Source organism: Balaenoptera physalus (assembly GCF_965194825.1).
Source record: "Balaenoptera physalus genome assembly, chromosome: 2".
In the NCBI taxonomy this organism is placed as follows: domain Eukaryota; kingdom Metazoa; phylum Chordata; class Mammalia; order Artiodactyla; family Balaenopteridae; genus Balaenoptera; species Balaenoptera physalus.
The window spans coordinates 31,912,552-31,931,879 of record NC_138883.1 but is presented as its reverse complement, the minus strand read 5'-3'; the positions used below and the strand labels follow the sequence as shown (position 1 = coordinate 31,931,879).

General features: G+C 40.5%; 1 protein-coding gene across 2 annotated transcripts in view; it reads right to left on the bottom strand.

Annotated features, from left to right (window-relative positions):
* Positions 1 to 17,356, bottom strand: part of SYNJ2BP (synaptojanin 2 binding protein) — an 81,353-nt gene extending 63,997 nt beyond the window's left edge. The window contains exons 1-2 of one of the 2 annotated variants that reach the window (XM_082451939.1): positions 17,275 to 17,356; positions 10,060 to 10,131 (exon numbers count right to left, since the gene is read on the bottom strand). The gene's annotated coding sequence lies outside the window, so the exon portion shown is untranslated. The remainder of the gene's footprint in view (positions 1 to 10,059; positions 10,132 to 17,274) is intronic. The other variant, XM_082451940.1, reaches the window with a different exon arrangement.
* Between the last annotated feature and the right edge of the window lie 1,972 nt (positions 17,357 to 19,328).

Sequence of the window (19,328 nt, the reverse complement as noted above, 5' to 3'; positions counted from 1 at the left end):
GCCTGGCTCATAGTAGCCACTCCATGAATAGTTGTCACATTAATTAATCCTTTGCCATCTCTTCTCTGCTGGAATTTGTCTGTAGTAGAAGCCCCCGATCTGCCTGACTGGTGACTTCCTAACATTTTATTCAGTCCAGGATCTCTAATGTTTCTGCTGCCAATAAAGCGTTTTGTGCCTTTCCTTAACCTCACATGGTGATATAAACAAAAACTGATCGGCAATTGCTTTGCAAAATTCCCACAGTTGGGGACCGTATTTAAGTCAGCCTCATCCTGACCAGCCTCAGACGAAATGTTTCTATTCCTAGCATATTTTTTCTTCATAGAACTTATTTTCACACTGTAACCATTGTGCCTATCAGGAATGTAATCCCTAGAACCCAGGTGTACTTTTGTGCATCGCAATGTACCATAAAACTGATTTGAGCACAGAGGCTGGAACCTGAATTTAAATCTGATATCCATTAGTGGATGAGATCAAAGTGAACTTAAATGAGCCCATTCCCGGCAAAAATTCAATGAAAATCATGGTGAGTCAGGGTGTATAACCTTTTAATTCATCTGATTTTTATGTTACAGAGATTGGAATTAAGCTCAGGCTAATTCTCAATTCTAGAGAAACAAACTATAATTTGGCTCAGCACCAGGGATGCCCTCCAGTCATGGTATTACAGTTCCTTGTGCTAGGGATCACAGCTAAGCCTGCTCTCAGATGTTGGAGGCAGGCAGCAGTTTGCCCATCAAACCTTCAGAGACTTCCTCTCCTCTGACTTGTCAAGTGCCGGGAACTAGTCTCCAAAAGAGAAGAACTGTTCTACGCTGGTACTCTTTTTCCAGTCCCCTCCCCTATGCCTCACTGTCTACCTGATGTGGCAGCACTGGAGCTCTGGGGCAGATATAGCCATGAGTGATGATGGGTGGTCTGGGAATGGCAGTGTGAAATGTAATTTAAGAAACAAGCTCCATTGTGTGTGGGGGGTACATTTTCCATAACAGGTAAAAGAATAAATAGTCACAGGACTTCGATTTCACTGGATATGGACTGGGTTATGAAATGAAGTAAATGGGGGTTGGGATTTGGTAGTGGAGCCAGATGGGTTGGAGGTTGAGAGGTAAATGCTCATTTTCTACCCATTACAAGTTCCAGCAAAACACCCACCTACACACACACACACACACACACACACACACAAGAGCACAGTGTCACAAGACCACAAGACATGTCAGTGAAATGAAATCCATTCCCTCCTTGAGGTCTGTGATCTGACACAGATCTGGGACAATCCCTAGAGATCTAATCTAGTCAATGTTCGGGAAGATAATGAAATGGAGCCCAAGGAGGTTAAGGCTAATCCTGGGATCACACACTGGACTCTCTGCACACCTGGTGCTTACAGACATCACTTAAACGCAGATACGCTCTCCCTCACCCAGGCTTTGTACCCACGCGACAAACACACTCCCTAACATTTATGTGTCCTTGACTTGTCTGTTTTTGTGGAATCATAGAAAATATTGTACATATGGCCACTGCCTTTCTCCTTGTTCACACACATCCATTCATTCAATAAACATTCTTAGCACATACTCACCTAGCATCGTTACAAATGCCAAAAACACTGTACCAGCTCTCAGAGGCTTGTTTCCTCACCTACATTCACAAATAGAGACATGCAGACTTTATCACCTTTGGGAAGAACATAATGCTTCCCACTCAACCCTTTAAACTGAGGGTGAACAGAAGGACTGTCTTCAACTGGTAGTCAGGGTAACTGAATTTCAGTCCAGAATCTTCCACTAACCAGCTGTGTGACCTTGGGCACGTCGCCTTTCTTCTGTGGCCTCGTCTCTCTTTTTTGTAAAATGAGGATCTGCGTCGAAGATGGGTGATCTTAAGCTTCTTTCTCATTATCGCCTTCTCTAACTCTCTGACACTTTAATAAATGTAGGCCCTGTACCAGTTGTCAGAAAAGCTGAAGTTATTAGCTGGGGAAAATTGATGAAGAACCCGGATTTTTTTTTTTTTAGTGGACTGTAGGAGATAGTATTTTCTGAGGCTGCATCAGAAACAGTGGCCTGAGCCCGCGGGATGGTATAGCTTGGCTATCTGTACAGGTCTCTCTGGTCTTCACATACTACAACTTCAGAGAAAGTTCATGGTAAAAGCAATTAACAGAGCATAGCAAAGGAAGAAGGGGAAACGGGTGACAACTGTGGTGGCTTCTTGTCCTTCTTTGATGGGGAAGGATGAGGGAGGCAGCAGGTAGGGGAGCGAAGGCTGCCCTTGAGGCCTTCACAGTGTTGTAAAATCCAAGGAACTGGTTAGGAGTAGACACCTTTACAAGGGTTTCGTCAAGATTTTTTCCTGTGTGTTTGAAAAGTGTCATACTCCAGTATAAGTAGTCTGCTCACTCAGGCCCCCTCCCATAAAAAATCACCAAATAAGCCTTACAGAACCTCACTGCTGAACCTTTGCTAGCGAAGTGCTGGAATTTCTGCAAGTTGGGCGTCTTCTCCCAGACAGTGTCCAACGTAGGGTTTGGAGTTTCTTATCTTGTTCTCCCAGTGCCTGAGGAAAACTTTGATTTGCCCAAAAGAGATTCCCCAGGTCAAGGGAAATGCTCTTTGCAAGGACATTGGCCCTCCAGTGCACAGGATTGAACACACCACTGGGGATACGATACAGACTGGTGACGTATACTGAGGGCAGGCCTCAGAGCTAACTCCCAGGGCTGCTGCCCCAGATGGCCTCTTCCCCCTCAGGCACCCACCGTGGGGGATTGGCTGGTGCACTTGTGTGTGCGTGCGTGTGTCTATATGTGTGTCAGTATGCTTGCGGAGCAGCAGGTTCAAGGACCAGCAGGAAGATTTGATCATGACTTCCTAGAGGCATCTGATGCCAAGGAGCCCTGGTTTCTTGTGGTTAATACACCTTGGCAAGGGGAGGGGAGCCAAGAAGGAATAGGAGAAAGGTGAGCACGAAGTGTGAAGGCAGAAGGATATAGATGAAGACAGAGAGTAGAGCCCAGCTCAGACAGAGGGGGTTGGCGCCTCCTAGAAGCACCAGATGTGGAAGACATTCTCATCTGTAGTTCCGTTGTGGAATCCAGGGTATATGCGGCTCTCCTGGGCTGCAGGCATCAGCCACTCTGTGGAGAGGCAGCTCTACACAAGGAGGATGCAGTTGCTGAGGTAGCCAAGGCAATTCACCCAGTCTGGAGTCTCCTGGTCTCACAGGAGGTAAAGGGACAATGCAGAGAGAGAGAACAAGGCAGGACTGATGACTATGGGACTCCTCTGGAGAGTGCACCCTGCACCAGAGCTGGACTTTACTTAAGAGGTGGACCCCCAAATTCAGTGCTCTGTGGTCTTAGCACTCCCTCCAGTGGTGATGGCAGTGACTCCAAAGCTTTCCCACACCAGGATGATTTCTGTTGGGAACACCACAGACTACTTATGCCTCTCAACACTTTTGCCCTCAAATTCTAGTCTCCACTTTCCCAGTCTAGAGGAAATCAAAAATCCCATTTCAGAAACCTTTTGTCCACCTTCCTTCTATCATTTGGTGACGCTTCCAGCCGGTTAAATATTGTTTAAGGGTCAAAAGGCAGAAAACAAACCAGAGAAATATTTTAGAAACAATTACCGGAAGCAGTGATCTAGGATAGAATATCTATCATCTGTAAACAGACTGTTTTTCAGCTACTGGTCAGTAATAATAGCCACTCTTTTATCACCTATGTTTCCTTTCCTGAGTTCCTTACATACCTCACTTAGGTTAACTGATATAAAACAACCACAAAACTCCAATTCACAGACAAGGTGACTGAGACTTAAGTGGGTTATGTAATTTGTATAATATTTGTACACAGTTTGTAATCTGACAAACTGACAGAGCCAAGATTCCAATTCAGGTCTATCAGTTTGCAGGCTTTCCCACTGAACTTTGCGGTCTACAGAAGGGACAAGATTATTAAGATAGATCTTTCCTTTTTTTCTTTTAAATTTTCCTTCTAAACCTTTATTTCAACAATCAATTTTAATATAAAAAGCATTTATTTTATAAAACAAGATTTGAGAAAAAACACAGAAAGTTTGTTATTAATTTAATAGACTACTGAGCAATGCTGTTAAAATACTATCCTTGATGTGACATTTTGATAAGAATTTTTGTTGTTACTAACAATTCCTTCCTATTTAATAATAGCTAACATCTGTAGAGAGCTTTCTCTATGTATAATATTGGCATCATTAGCTTGACATCAGTTAGCTCCCATCAACTCTATGATGTCTCTACTGTGATTATTATTCCCATTTTCCACAAGAGGAAACTGAGGCACCAAGTAGATCATCTTTCCAAGATAATACTTGTGTATTTAATTTATAGAATATAACGTTCCTCACTATGATTCCTCACTGGTTCCCTGTGGCAGAATGAACTTCTGAGGATGGGTGTGCTGGTTTGCAGGAAATGGGGAAAAGCTAACTTGCTGTGCACATGAGAGTAATGAGTTTGAAGTGGGATGGGGAGAAGGGAATGAGCTGGTAGGCAGAGCAAGAGAAGACCCAGAAAGAGAAAAGACAGGATCCATTAAGGCTGGGCCCTACAGAGGGAAATGGCTAAGTGAGAAGAGGATACAGTACCCATGACGGACTCTGTGGGAACCAGAAATTTAGTAAGTGTAATTTTTGTCACTTGCTGTATGGTATGCAGTGTAAACATTCTCTTCTTTATGAAATCTTCAGTAAATTTTACATTGATTACTAATACTTTGTGTCAGAAAGCTGAGTTTTCTTTAGGGTGGAGAACTCAAAGACATAACCAATCAAATATAAATTGAAATGCTCCCATGGATTCTCAAAGGCTTACTGTCTTAAATCGGTATATTCATTCCTTACCAGGAGCTTGGCAAGACCTTACAAGGAAAAAGAACTTGCACATCAGGTCAGCTCTGAAAGCACTGTCTTTGGTATTGTGGTGGAGAGAGGAGAGAGAAGAGATCAGGCAGGATACTTAAATATTCTCTGCCCTTGAGGTTTACAGTCTTACCAAATCCTAATGCCACCCCTATAAGTGTCCTATAGCCATATGAGTGCTGAACTCTTTTATTAGTTATAGTAATTTTTAGTGAATGCCTTAAAATGCTCTATATACAAGATCATGTCATCTGCAAACAGAGAAGCTCTGAAAACCAGTACAAGTTACCCTTTTGTGAGGGACACATACATTTATAAAGGAAATCTCTATTTATAAGCGTCTCCCTTTTAGTACCAGGAAGAGAAGGATGATTCTAAATCACAACAAACTTCTACCAATCGAGAAGGCACCCACTTAAATCTGTGTAACAACCTTACCCTTTTACTGTGTTTTTCCCAGTAACCTCTCATAACTGCCCTCCCCCTCCAACATCCATCTTCTGTCTTAAGATAGTATTTAAGGTGATGGTGGGGAAAGTTTTACTCACTTTTCCTGGGTATCTCCCATGTATACAAGAGGTATACATGTTATTAAACTTCTGCTTGTTTTTCTCTTGTTAATCTGTATTTTATTACGGAAGGATCTCAGCGAAGAATGTAGAAGGGTAAAGGGAAAATTATTTTTTCTCCCCTACGACTGATTCAATCACTCTGAAAAACAGTATGGAAATTATCAAATAAAGGTGATAATCCAGCAATTCCTTTTTTGTACACATGCAGCAAGAAAAATATACAAGAATGTTCACAGCAACATTATTTTCACTAACCAAAACTGCCAAGCAACCCAAATGTCTAAGAGTAAAATGCACAAATAAATTATGGTATAATTAGTGGAATACTATATAGCAATGAAAAAATCATGGGGTCAGCAACTATGGCCCATGGACCAAATCTAGTCTAATATCCATTTTTGTCAGTAAAGTTTTATTTGAACACAGCCATGCTCGTTTGTTTTTGTCCATGGCTGCTTTTGTGATACAACACGAGATTTCAATAGTTGTGGAAGAGTGTAGCTCACAAAGCCTAAAACACTTACTACCTGGCTCCTTACAGGAAAAGCTTGCTGACCCTGAATTTAGAGCTAAAATAGAGATGAATTTCACATACATAATACTGGGGGGAGAAAAAGGCAATCAACACAATGATAAGGCAACCTACTGAATGAAAGAAAATAAGTGTAAATCATATAACTCATAAAAGGTTAATATCTGAAATATATAAAGAACTCATACAACTCAGTAGCACCCCCCCCAAAAAAATCTGCTTAAAAAAATGGGCAGAGGATCAGAACATTTTTCCAAAGAAGACATACAGATGACCAACAGGTAGATGAAAAGATGCTCAACATCACTAATCATCAGGAAAATGCAAATCAAAACCACAATGAGATATCACCTCATACTTGTTAGAATGGCTATTATCAAAAGGACAAGAAATGACAACTGATGGAGAGGATGTGGAAAAAGGGAGTCCTTGTGCACTGTTGGTGGGAATATAAATTGGTACAGCTACTGTGGAAAACACTATGGAGATTCCTGCAAAAAATGGAAAATAGAGTTACCATATGGCCCAGGAATTTCACCTCTGGGTATTTATCTGAAGGAAATGAAATCACTATCTTGAAGAGGTATCTGCACCCCATGTTCACCACAGCATTATTCACAGTAGCCAAGACATGGAAACAACCTAAGTGTCCATCGATGGGTAATGGATAAAGAAATTGTGATGTGTATATACAATGGAATATCATTCAGCCATAAAAAAAATGAAATCTTGCCATTTTTGACAACAGGGATGGACCTCCCCATTTTGACAACAGGATTATGCTAAGTGAAGTCAGGCAAAGAAACACAAATACTGTTTGATTTCACTTACATGTGAAACCTGAAAAACAAAACAAATGAACAAACATAACAAAACAGAAACAGAGTCATACATACAGAGAACAAACAAGTAGTTGCCATAGGGAAGGGGGGAAGGAGGAGGAGAGAAATGGGTAAGAAAATTAAGAGGTACAAACTACCAGTTACAAAATAAATGAGTTATGAGTATGAAACATACAGTGTGGGGAATAGAGTCAGTGATGATCTCACTTGTATTTGGAATCTAAAAAAACACACAAATAAACAAAAAAAAACCAAGCTCATAGATACAGAGAACAGACTGGTGCTTGGTACTATAATTATTCTCATTTTCATTATCTGAATCCTAAAAAACATGGTCATGATATTTACAATGTTAAAAATTAAACAAGCACTATTTCTTTACAAACTACAACAGTCAAGCAAAGGTTTAAAAAAAAAGACTGTTAATGCTCAGGATTACAATGCACTTAATTGTACACTTAAATCATATTACTTGGAGTGATGCAAAAGCAGATAATGTATTACTGTGGATCCACAGTGGTTAGCACTAGGAGTCAGGAGAAAAAAAGAGCAACAGCCATAATGAAGGCAGATGAGCTATGTCATACCTATTTCACACTAGAAATTGAAAGCTATTGCTTTCAGCTTATTTGTTTAAGCCCACCTCATGGGTTCTGTACTTTCCTTTCAACCTTCCATACCCACGACTGAAAAGCAGGAATTTTTACGTCCTGGGACACTGGATTTTCAGTCCTAAAATCAGGACAGTTCCAGGCAACCTAAAATGGCTGGTCACTCTGAATCAATACCGTCTTTTTCCACCCTCCTCAAAACTTCTCAGCTGTACTTATCCTTTATCCTCTCTTGATCTTTCTTAACTGAATTTGTCCTCTCAGCCACAGTCTTGACCCCCAGCCCTTGACCTTAGCAATCTTTCCCTCGACTCCTCCTTAATCTCAACCTCTCAACCCTTGTAACAACTGTCAACCTCAATCAATCTTACCTTCTCAATTCCTCTCAAATTTAATCCACCTTACCCTCTCAACCTTATTTGAACTCAACCTCACCTAAACACTGACTCTTGACTTCACCTGAGTCTGACTTCTCAACATCAACCAACCTGGACATCTCAATCTCAGTAGGTCTTGTTCTCTGATCCTTCTCACCTCAACTTTGTCCTCTCAGCCTCCTTCCATAGACCTTGACCAATCTCATCCTCTTAACTTCAATCAACCTCATTTCTCCCAACTTTGTTCTCTTTACTTCGACCCCCTCGTCTAGACCTCTTCTGTTACTGCAATCTCCCTCACTCTCTCTTGCTATGAAAATTTACCCAGTCCTCAAAAGCAAAGCCTCAAGTCATCTGATATTTATTCAGATTTTAATATTATATGTCACTATCAATTTGCTGCTAAAAATTTTTCTGGAACCCATTCATTTCTATCTTCATTGCAAATGTTTCATTTCAGATTCCATTATTGTTCATCTATACTACTGCCAAAGTGTCTTAACAGGTCTCTCCATCTCCACTTGAAACAATCTCTTCCCTTCTATCTTGCTCCCCCAATCTCCCCTCTATGTTAGCCACTCTATGTTATATAATACTAATCATTTCCATCATTTAGCTAACTCTTACTCATTCTTAACCTTAATTCAAAGGTTGATACCTCTAGCAGACCTTCTCTGATACCCCTTTCCCAAGTCTTAAACCGTATGCCTCTCCTTGAAGTTCTAGAAATGTTTTACACAGAGTTCCAATATAGCATTTCACTGGGCATTGTTATATTGTATGTTTGGATACATTTTTATATTAGATGTCTCCCAGCCTTGATGATGCTATAAGCTTTATAAGAACCAGTTTCTTGAATCTTTATCTGTAGGATCTAACACATGATAAACACATGACAAATATTCAATTATTTTTCAAATATGTGCATGACATCCCTATTCCAAAAGTCAGGTTATTATAACTTTCATCTTAAAGGAAAAGGGAAAAAATTCCTTAATACAATAATTGGGATGCTAACAGAAACTTTAAAACTCATTTCATAATTGCTCTATTCCCTCATAAAAACTATATATTCCTTTTAAATTTACTATTTATTCTAATACCTACTGTCTTTAAGACTAGCTAGCATTGGTATTTCTCTTAAACCATAAAATTAACTGAAAACAATGAATAGGCCTTTAATACTCTAATTTCCTACCAACATTACTGAGGTCTGCTAATGAAATACAGCTGACCCTTGAACAACACGAGTTTGAACTTCGAGGGTCCACTTATACAAGGATTTTCCTCAATAAATAACAGTTGGCCTGCCATATCTGCGAGTTCTGCATCCATGGATTCAACCAACTGCAGATCGTGTAGTACTGTAGTATTTATTGAAAAAATTGCCAAGATATGGGAGCAACCTAAGTGTCCATCAACAGATGAATGGGTAAAGAAGATGTGCGGTGTGTGTGTGTGTGTGTGTGTGTGTGTGTGTGTGTGTATATATATATATACACATGTATATATATGTATAATGTAATCTTACTTAGCCATAAAAAAAGAATGAAATTTTGCCATTTGCAGCAACATGGATGGACTTGGAGGGCATTATGCTAAGTGAAATAAATCAGAGAAAGACAAATACTGTATGATATCACGTATATGTGGATTCTAAAAAATACAACGAACTAGTGAATACAACGAAAAAAGAAGCAGACTCACAAATATAGAAAACAAACTAGTGGTTACCAGTGGGGAGGGGGGAGAGGCAATAGGGGTGAGGGCGTGGGAAGTACAAACTGTTGGGTGTAAAACAGGCTCAAGGATATAATGTACGACATGGGGAATATGGCCAATATTTTGTAATTACTGTAAATGGAAAGTAACCTTTAAAAATTGTATAAAAATTTTTTTAAAAGAGCCCAAAGATCATATATCAATCTCTTTATTTTAACAGCTGTTTGTATTATTTTTATTTTATTTATTTTATTTTTTGGCCTTGCCATGCAGCATGTGGGATCTTAGTTCCCCAACCAGGGATCGAACCCGTGCACCCTGCGTTGGAAGCGCAGAGTCTTAACCACTGGACCGCCAGGGAAGTCCCCATATATCAGTCTTAAAAAGCAAGATAAAACTCAAGACAGCTTAGTTTACTGAGTATTCGTGTCTCATAAACCAGAACATACATGTACACATGTCAAACTCCAATGACAGTTCTTACTTTAATCTTCGCAGCATCATAACGGATTTGTGAAAACTCACGAAGACCAAAAGAACCTCCAACAATCAGCAACTGAAACAAGACAGGGAAACAATTAAACAAAATAGAAGGGCAGAATTAGGTCTATCTATACATTACTTATCTGAACACCAACAGTGGCAGATTATACAAAATCCTATAGATTATTTTCCCTGGTGAGTTACCATTCATCTTTTCAGAGTAGACATAGTACACACTATCACTGGGAAACATTTTAGCACATAAGCAAATACCAAAATCATTACCCCCATCTGTACTTGACCTTATGATTTAAATATCACCATCAGAAGCATTATATTAGTTGATTCTTACAAAAGACCTATGAGCTAAGGGAAAAAGAATACACTCAATAGATGAGGAAATAAAAGCACAGCCAACTAAATGACTTGCCCATGATTGTAATGGGTAAATCCAGGAATAAAATCGTGGCCTTGCTTCTTCAAGACTAGAATTCTTTCAATTTTATGATTTTGCAAAATAGGACAATTAGAGAGCATTTTTCTCCATTTTCTAACCAAGTGATAAAACAATCTCATGAAATATGTTACCCTTCTCAGTATGGGGTACACCTTAAAAGAGCCCATGAATTGCCATTGCTGCTTTAGCATCTCCTCTGATAATCTAATGGGCTTTACTCTCATCCTAAACCTGTAAAAGTCTAGCAATTTGGAAAAAAATTAAGTTTGATCCCTACTATCAATATATTAATATTACCAATTAAAGTAATACAAACAGATAAAAACACTGTAAAATATAAAATTCTATAATTTTGAAGTTGGAATACTGACAAAACCTTGAGGCTATGAATTTAAAAACCCAGTAAATCTGACCACATAAAAATTTGGTCTCTTACCTGCAAATAAATGAAATAAAAATGACATAAAATCAAAAGATAACAAACCAGGAAAAATAGCTGTTATATATAACTAGATAATACTTCTAATGTCAATATGCAATCATTCTTTGTATAAGTAAAATAACTTTTTTGTCTCTTGGTGTCAATGAAAATGAGACACGCTGGGACCTGGGACCTGGGACCCTTTGCTGCAGTGCTTGCACCTGGACAAACTTTTCCTCCAGCAACAAAATGCAAAGAAAGTACAAGGGACTAAAAATTACTGCAAGCATGCACAGTTGGGGCAGATTATGGACAATAAGATACAAAAAGACCAAAAACCCAACTGCCACTTCTGAAGAGCAGGGAGCAAAAACAGGGTGTCAGGAGCAAAAGCAGGGTACTGGGTATGCCCCCTGCACTCAACACCACCAAAGGGGTGGGCAGACCACCTAAGCCACCCCTTTAGCCCCACCCATGGACACATCCCTACGCTCACCCCATATAAGGAATCAGCTGGCCCCCACCCTCAGGGATCAAGCAAGGGAACCTGTTACCTGTTTTTGCTCCCCCCTGCTAATAAAGCCTTGCCTGAATTTCTTGTCTGGCCTCTTATCAATTTCTGTTGATTAAGGAAGGCCAAGAACCCCGGGTGGTAACAAAAAGACACACCTGTGATTTTCCTAACTCCTTCTCAGCCTCCCTTTATTCATTCTTCCTCACCTTCCCATCTCAAAATGTCTGAGTATCTCAAAAGGCTCAGTCTTCACACCTTTTCTACCTATTCACAACCAACAGAGTCCCTAGGCGATGCCATCCAGTTCCATGGATTTAAATAGCTTCTATAACCTAACAACTTCCAAATGCACATTTTCAATGGGAAACATCCCACTGAAGTGAAGACCTGCCCTCCTACTTGACATCTCCACTTGAAAGTTTAACAGGTATATATAAATTAACATGAAAAAAATTCTTGATTTTTTACCCCAACACTCTTTCTGCCCCAATCTGCTGCCACTCAATCTTTCACATCCCAATTAAGGTCAAATACTTTCATCCAATTACTCAAACCCAGCTTCTCTGGAGTCATCTTTAGCTCCTCTAATTCCTATCTCACATCTAACCCATCACTGAGTTCTGTCAAAATATTTCTTGAATCTGACAATTTATAACTATATCTTCTTCTAATATTCTAGTCCAAGCCACCATCATCTCTTTTCTGGACCACTGTCATCACAATACCCACATGTAACATAATAAAGAATTTCTCTGGTCTTGGTCCTGGGTTCTTGGGAGGGAGCTACTCACTTGGAATTTCCTGAGTGACAGGAGCATCTTTGTTATTGGGACCATAACTGAGTTTATGCTAATGAGATGACTCATTGTGGGTCCCTAGATAGTCACAGGATAGAGGTTGGTCATGCTGGGATGATCAACCATGTGACTAGAGGGTGGGGGCCTTGAGCCATGTGATAGCCACCTGACCTCCTGACCTCCAAGGAGGAAAGGGGGGCAGGAGATTGAGTTCAGTCACACAGCCAATGATCCAATCAACCATAGATGATGAAAATCCCAATTATAAAATCCCAGTGAAAAACTCTGGATGAGCATCCTGGTTGGTGAACACATCAATGTGCTGGGATGGTGGCACACCCTGATTCCACAGGGAGAAAACAAGGAAACTCTGCCTTTGGGACCCTCCCCAGACCTTGCCCTAAGGGCCTCTTCTTTCAGCTGTTCCTAATTCATAACCATTATGATAAAACACTAATCCTAAGTATAGTGCTTTCCTGAGTTCTGTGAGTCATTCTGCTGAATTACTGAACCTGAGGGGCTATTAGGAACCACTGAATTTGTAACCAGTTGATCAGTAGCACAGGTGGCCTCATATCGCAGAGCTTTCAGCTGGTGTCTGATAAGGGGAGTTTTATGGAGAACTGTGCACTTAATCTATGAAGTCTGCGCTAATGCTACATAGTTAGTGTCAAAACTGCACTGTACTACCGACCACTCATTACCATGGTATCTACCCTCCTAGCTAAATATCTTCATTTCTGCACTAGATCCCAATCATCTTATATACTGAAGGGCAGTGATTCATCAAAAATCTTGCTCACCACACTGCATGATTCATCATAAAAATGCTATTATTTCTCCCATCTTATTAACAAATTTCTCTAGACCTTACTTCCCCATCAGTTATTATCCCATTTCTTTGTTCTTACCTGAAGTAAAATTTCTCAAACAAGTTGTCTATGCTTGCTGCTCTTTCCACTTTCTCTTAGACCCATTCCAACCATCACTGATATCCATGTTATTAAATGCAATGTTTAACTCTCTGTTCTCATCTTATTTCATGAGCAAAATTTGACACTGTTGATCACATTTTCCTTCTCTTCCCTTAAACCTGGTTTTCCTTTTACCTCACTGAGAACCCTTCTTGTCTCCTGTATTGGTCCCTCCTGTACACCCCAACCCTCTGAACTTGGAGTACCCCCAGGGCACAGTGTTTGCTCTTCTCTACCTACATTAACTTCTACCCACAAGCTTAATGCAAGCATGGTGACTGTTGCTAAAGTAGAAGACCTAAAGAGAATACAAAGTTTCCTAACATACTATACAGAATGTCCAAGATAAAATAAAAATTCACTTGTCATAAGAAGAATCAAGAAACAGCAACTTGAATTAGGAAAGACTATCAAGTGACATTAGCAAAGATTTTAAAGGAACCATCATAAAAGTGCCTCAAAGAGCAATAAACAAATGAAAATTTAGAAAAATCTCACCAAAGCCCCCCCAAAAACAAAAAAAGTGACATCAGTGAAATGGCAGAGTAAGAATCTCCAAAACCTTCTCCATTAACGCATGAGAACACTGGCAACAGTTGTCAAATCTACTTTTACAGAACTTTGGAAATTAAAAAAGGCCTGCAATAATGTTGGGAACACTTACGTAAGAAGAATGACTGAATCTCGGTTAAAGCAGAAAGCTTGGTGGCATTTTTAGCCTACCTATTCCCACGTCTGGACCCCAGCTCCTTGGTAAACATGAAAACCAGTAGTCTAAAATCATGATATAAAGCAGTAACCACTGGAAGGGGCATAATGGGGTGGAGCTTCTTAAAGTCTTATTCCCTGAGAATTTTCATTATTTGACCAGTCTGGTGGCTGCCTGGAAGACCCACTCACAAGGCTGTCTTTAGTTTTCCTGACTTGGAGCTCAACTAGTGCAAATAGAGTTCTCCCTGGAAGTGTTTGCTGAAAAAATTCAGAGGCCATTGTTTACATTATACTGCCTGAGGTGGTAGATAACAGGGCAAGGAACAGTCTAACCAAAAAACTCAAAAGGAAAATATGAGGCATAAGGTGTCCACAGAGGACTCTGAAAAGCTCAAACATATTCCTGACACTCTGGAAGGACATGCACATGAGCAGAACTGTCCACATGCCCACAGCAGTGTGTAAGCTCAGGAGAGATCTGAGAAGGCCCTAAACACTCACCTATGGCTAACCTTGAGGCTCTGAGCAAGCAAGAAGTTAACAGCTTAAAGCAGAGTTTGTAACCTGCCTGAGTACTGAAGGCATGCCCAATCAAGCACACAGAGCCCCTTGACAAAGACTGGGAAACTTACTGGTTCCAGGTGTTTAAGAAAACCTCTGCCCAATAAAAAGAATAACAGCCCCATTTAAAAATGGGCAAAGGACTTGAATAGACATTTCCCCAAAGAAGATATACAGATAACCAATAATCCATTGTATGAACGAATATCCTGCACCATTAGTCATTACGGAAATGCAAATCAAAATCACAGTGAGATACCACTTCACACCCACTAGTAAGGGTTTAATTTAAAAAAAAAAAAGTGGACAATGAAAACTGTTGGCAAGAATGGAAAAATCAGAAGCCTCGTATATTGCTGGTGGGAATGTAAAATGATGTAGTTTTTGGGAAATAGCTTGGCAGTTCCTCAAAATGTTAAACATGGAGTTACCATATGACCCAGCAATTCTACTACTAGGTATTTACTCAAGAGAAATGAAAACACATCCATACAAAAATCTGTACATGAATGTTCATAGCAGCATTATTCATAATAGCCAAGAAATGAAAACAACCTAAATGTTCAGCAATGAAAAATAAATATTCCAACTGATGGAATATTATTTAGCCATTAAAAGGAATGAGGTTTTGATACACGTTACATGAATGAACCTTGAAAACATTATGCTAAGTGAACAAAGTCAGTCACAAAAGACCATAAGTTGTATTATTCTATTAAATCTATAGACAGAAGTAGATTAGTGGTTACCTAGGATGGGAGAAGGGTAGGGGAGAACAGGAAGTGGCTACTAGTGAGTATGGTGTTTCTCTTAGGGTGATGAAAATGTTCTAAAATTAGACTGTAGTGATGGTTGCGTAACACTCAATGAACAGAAAACATTAAATGGGCTAATTTTTTAGAATGTAGAAACCAGTAGTCACTGGTCAGATTAGAAAGGTAAATTCTGGGGACTAAATGGGCAGTGTGGAAACTGAAACAACAAATATATTCTCTTTTTCAAGTGCTTTGTGAGACAGGGGAAAAAGAATATTATTAGCCTATACCTGGTACTCTAAGTCCTCTTCTGTATGTTGCTGAATAAAGATTCTTATGAAGCAACCATTAACATTTACCTATGAGAGAAAATAATTTCAACTTGAAGTACAGTAGTATACTATAGTAATTATGGCATATTTGACTGATACATGATGAAGACGATGTATCTTTTGAGCTCTTTCTAGCAGTGTTGGGTTTTAGAGTACTGAATTCAACATTTTCCTCTACAAAAGTAGTTATATGTCTAGGACCCATACTTTGAAACAGTACAGACCTAGGTCCAGTATAGTACAGGTCCAATATAGACACAGTATAGAGAAATATACTTGGGAAGAAGTCTACTATGGTAGTTTCCATTCCATGAAATAAAACAAATGAGGGAAACCCTAGAAGGTACTTTAATACTAGTGGTTTTAAGAGCTTAGCTTTGATGATTTTGAAAGATAAGAAACAAAATCAAACTGTCTTCCAGTGGGACATGCAGGTGACCTCAAGGTAGTGACTACAATCACAGTATTTTTGAATGGATCTCTATTTTGTGGCAGGGGAATCTACAGGGAGGATAGTTTTTACACATTCCCTGTCAGCTACATTGTCTTAGAGTTTTCTTTAAACTTTTAGAAAGATAGATAAAAAGGAGTTTCCAAAGATGAGCAAGAAATCCACATTCATCAAAGATGAGTAAAAAAACTCATTACTTTTCTAAGGTCACTTCTTTCCTTTAGTCCTGCTTAAATGCAAAAGCTGGTAACTTCACCTGTACCAAATCCATACCAAAGTAATAAACTATTTAAAAGAAAGTGGACTTTGTCCACATGCTTTATATTTAAATTGTTTCATTTACTATGACATCAAGGCTTGCTGAAGCAAAGTAACTTGCCAAGGTCAAACTGAAAAGAAAATGAGTGGTCTCGCTGGACTCCAACTCGGGTTGGTGTTAAAGTGTTAAGCCAACATCAATCTAAATTTCAAGACGAATGCAACTTTCTGGGAACTCCGCGTAGGAGTAGATGCAAAGAAATAGACACCAAAACTACTTTCAACGTGCTTTAAAAATATCAACTATAATTCAGCGACCGTCTTTTGAGGGCTGCTACAATGTGCTACATTCAACTCACAAGGATTTATTTAACTCATAACAACCCTGGAAGAATTAAGCCAGTTCACAAACTAATAAGCTGAAACCTGAAGATGCCCGAAATTATACAGTTAAATTAAGTAAATACAACTAGTTCCAATGATCCAGAGTATCGTCAAGCTGTAGCTGGGGGCGGGCGGGCGCGGAGCGGGGGAGGATGGAAGTTTAGTAATCATCCAGACTTGGGTTAAAATCTGGTTCTGACATCACTCTCAGAAGCACATCCAGGTAACTACCAAAGAGGTAAAAGGGAGACTCGAGATCCCACAACCAGCGCGGGGAGAGACTAGGAGACTAGGACGGCCTAAACGCCAGCCCCTTCCTAGCCCAGACTGCCGTTCCGGGTCGCACGCGTTACAGTTTCACCGCCCTCTCCTTCCAGCCAGACTTGTGGTCCCACCCCTTCCGGAATCCCGCCCCCACTTTTTTCTCACTGCGCTCACCAACGTGGGAACTTAGCGAAGGGTCTTATTTTTGCGCTTCACCGCGTAGGCGAACATGACTGAACTCTCTGACTCGCTTGGATGCCCAGCCAAACAGGCCAACGTAGCCTCCCGAATCTCAGTGGCTCTGGGTCCCTCCCGAGGAGTAAGGTCCTTGACTGACCTCCTTTCCTTGGCCTCCCAGTGCAGGGCCCGTCCAGATAGGTCTCCGCCAGGCAAAAGCAATCGATCCGTAGTAACATACTCACGCTTCCCCCCGGGAAATTCGAGGGTCAGCGGTTTGGTTCCGGCAAGCTGGTTTGCAATGGGACTAAGAGACTTAAGTCGTGTTTGTAGTAATCGTCAAAGGATATAGAAACCTGTAGCTCCTGTGTTCTGGATCTCTACTTAGAACACTCCCTGGCACATAAAATCAGCTCAATAAAATCAGGTTTGAAAAAGTTACTTTGAAGCCAGTACTCTAGCCTCTATAGTTATTTGTGGGATAGGGATGAGGCAGGATATAGATGGGTTCCAGGCTAGGCATTTACAACTGGTCTCCTGGGGTGAGAAGATGAGCTCCAGGCCGGACATTCATTACCAGCCCCCTGTTTGCAATTCCTGAGGCAAAAGACAAACGGGCTCCGGACTACATATTTATGACCAGACTCCTGTCTATATTTTGAGATCTGCACTTAAATATAAGAAACAACAACAGGAATAGGGTAGATAACCGGACATTGGACACTTTTATGGCAGGGACAGAGAGGGGCTAAACCCTGTTAAAAGATCAAGAGGTCATACATTTCCCATCCTTGGGGCAAGGGAGACATTGCACATGCGCAGAAAGGCTCCTTGGGGGTTAAAAAGGAGGGGGCACTACCCCACAATATGTGATGCTAAGGCCATCCCATAGGCCTCTGGGCTGTAATCCATCTTGGAAAAAAATTGCCCACTTATGTTGGGGAGGGTCCTAGGGCAGGTCAGGTGTGAAAAAAGAAATCAGATAATTGGCCAAAGGTAAACAAAGACCTGGAAGAACCTCCCTGTATAAATGACTTAACTGCCTCTTTACTGTGCTTCTCCTCATTAGGGAGGCTGCCCACACTCTTTCTCTCCAGGCGTGCATCTCTGCCTTGCTTCTATCTTAACTAAACAAACTTTCTCTGTGTGTGCTCCCACTTGTTGTTGTGCTGTGTCTCTAATAATAAACTTGTACCTGTTTTTACCGTTTTTGTCTCCATGAGAAATGCATTTTTCACTGGGGGCAAGATCCAGGGGGCGTGGTGGCCAGGATTCCTGGTTTTCATCCAGGCTACCCAGGTTCAGTTCCTGGGCAGGGAATTAAGATCTCGCTTCACACCACCCCTCACTGCTGCCTCTCTGAGATCAGGTAGTTCACCAGCTTAATAAAAATAGGGGGGAAAAGTGCTATGAGAGTTTAGGTTGAATGGTAATTGGTGTAATGTCTTGGTATCAGTGAACCTTTAATGCTAGTGCTTTTACTGCCAGATAGCCTGTAATCTTCAGTCATTTATGAATGTCTAGTTTCCACTCAGTCACCAACCATCCAGCACGCCTTTCTGTGGGTCATTAGAAACCTCGAGGAACACAGAGGTGAAAAGATGATCCCTGCCTTAAAGAGGCTGGCAATCTAATGGGCATGCAAATGAACCATGGGTAGCTGGGGAAACAGCCCCCCACGTGTGCCATTTGCTAGGGTGAGTCAGAGAAAGCTTCAACTGTCAAGTGTTTGAGATGACATAATAGTATAGAGTGCAGGTGACATAAGACTCACATTTCCCATGCTATCCCTGAAATCTTTCCATCTATCCCTGCCTCTTTATTGCCACTGAAATATTCCTGGTTTAATCCCTTACCATCTTTCCATCTATTAAATTCGCCCCTAAGTGCCTCTAGAAAAGAAATTCCTGATCTCTTTCCTGCCTTTAGGCTGATCTAGTTAACACTCATATCTAGGCCCACCGGGTCTAAAACAACAACAAAGACAAACAAACAAACAAACAAAAAAAAACCTTAATTATAGGGACTTCCCCGGCAGACCAGTGGTTAAGACTCTGCACTTCCAATGCAGAGGGCGCCGGTTCAATCCCTGGGGTGGGGGGGGGAACTGAGATCCCACATGCTATGGGTACAGCCAAAAATCTTAAAAAACAAAAACAAAACATTAATTATGAACTCAAGCCTATCTCCCACACTGCTGACAGTTATCTAAGA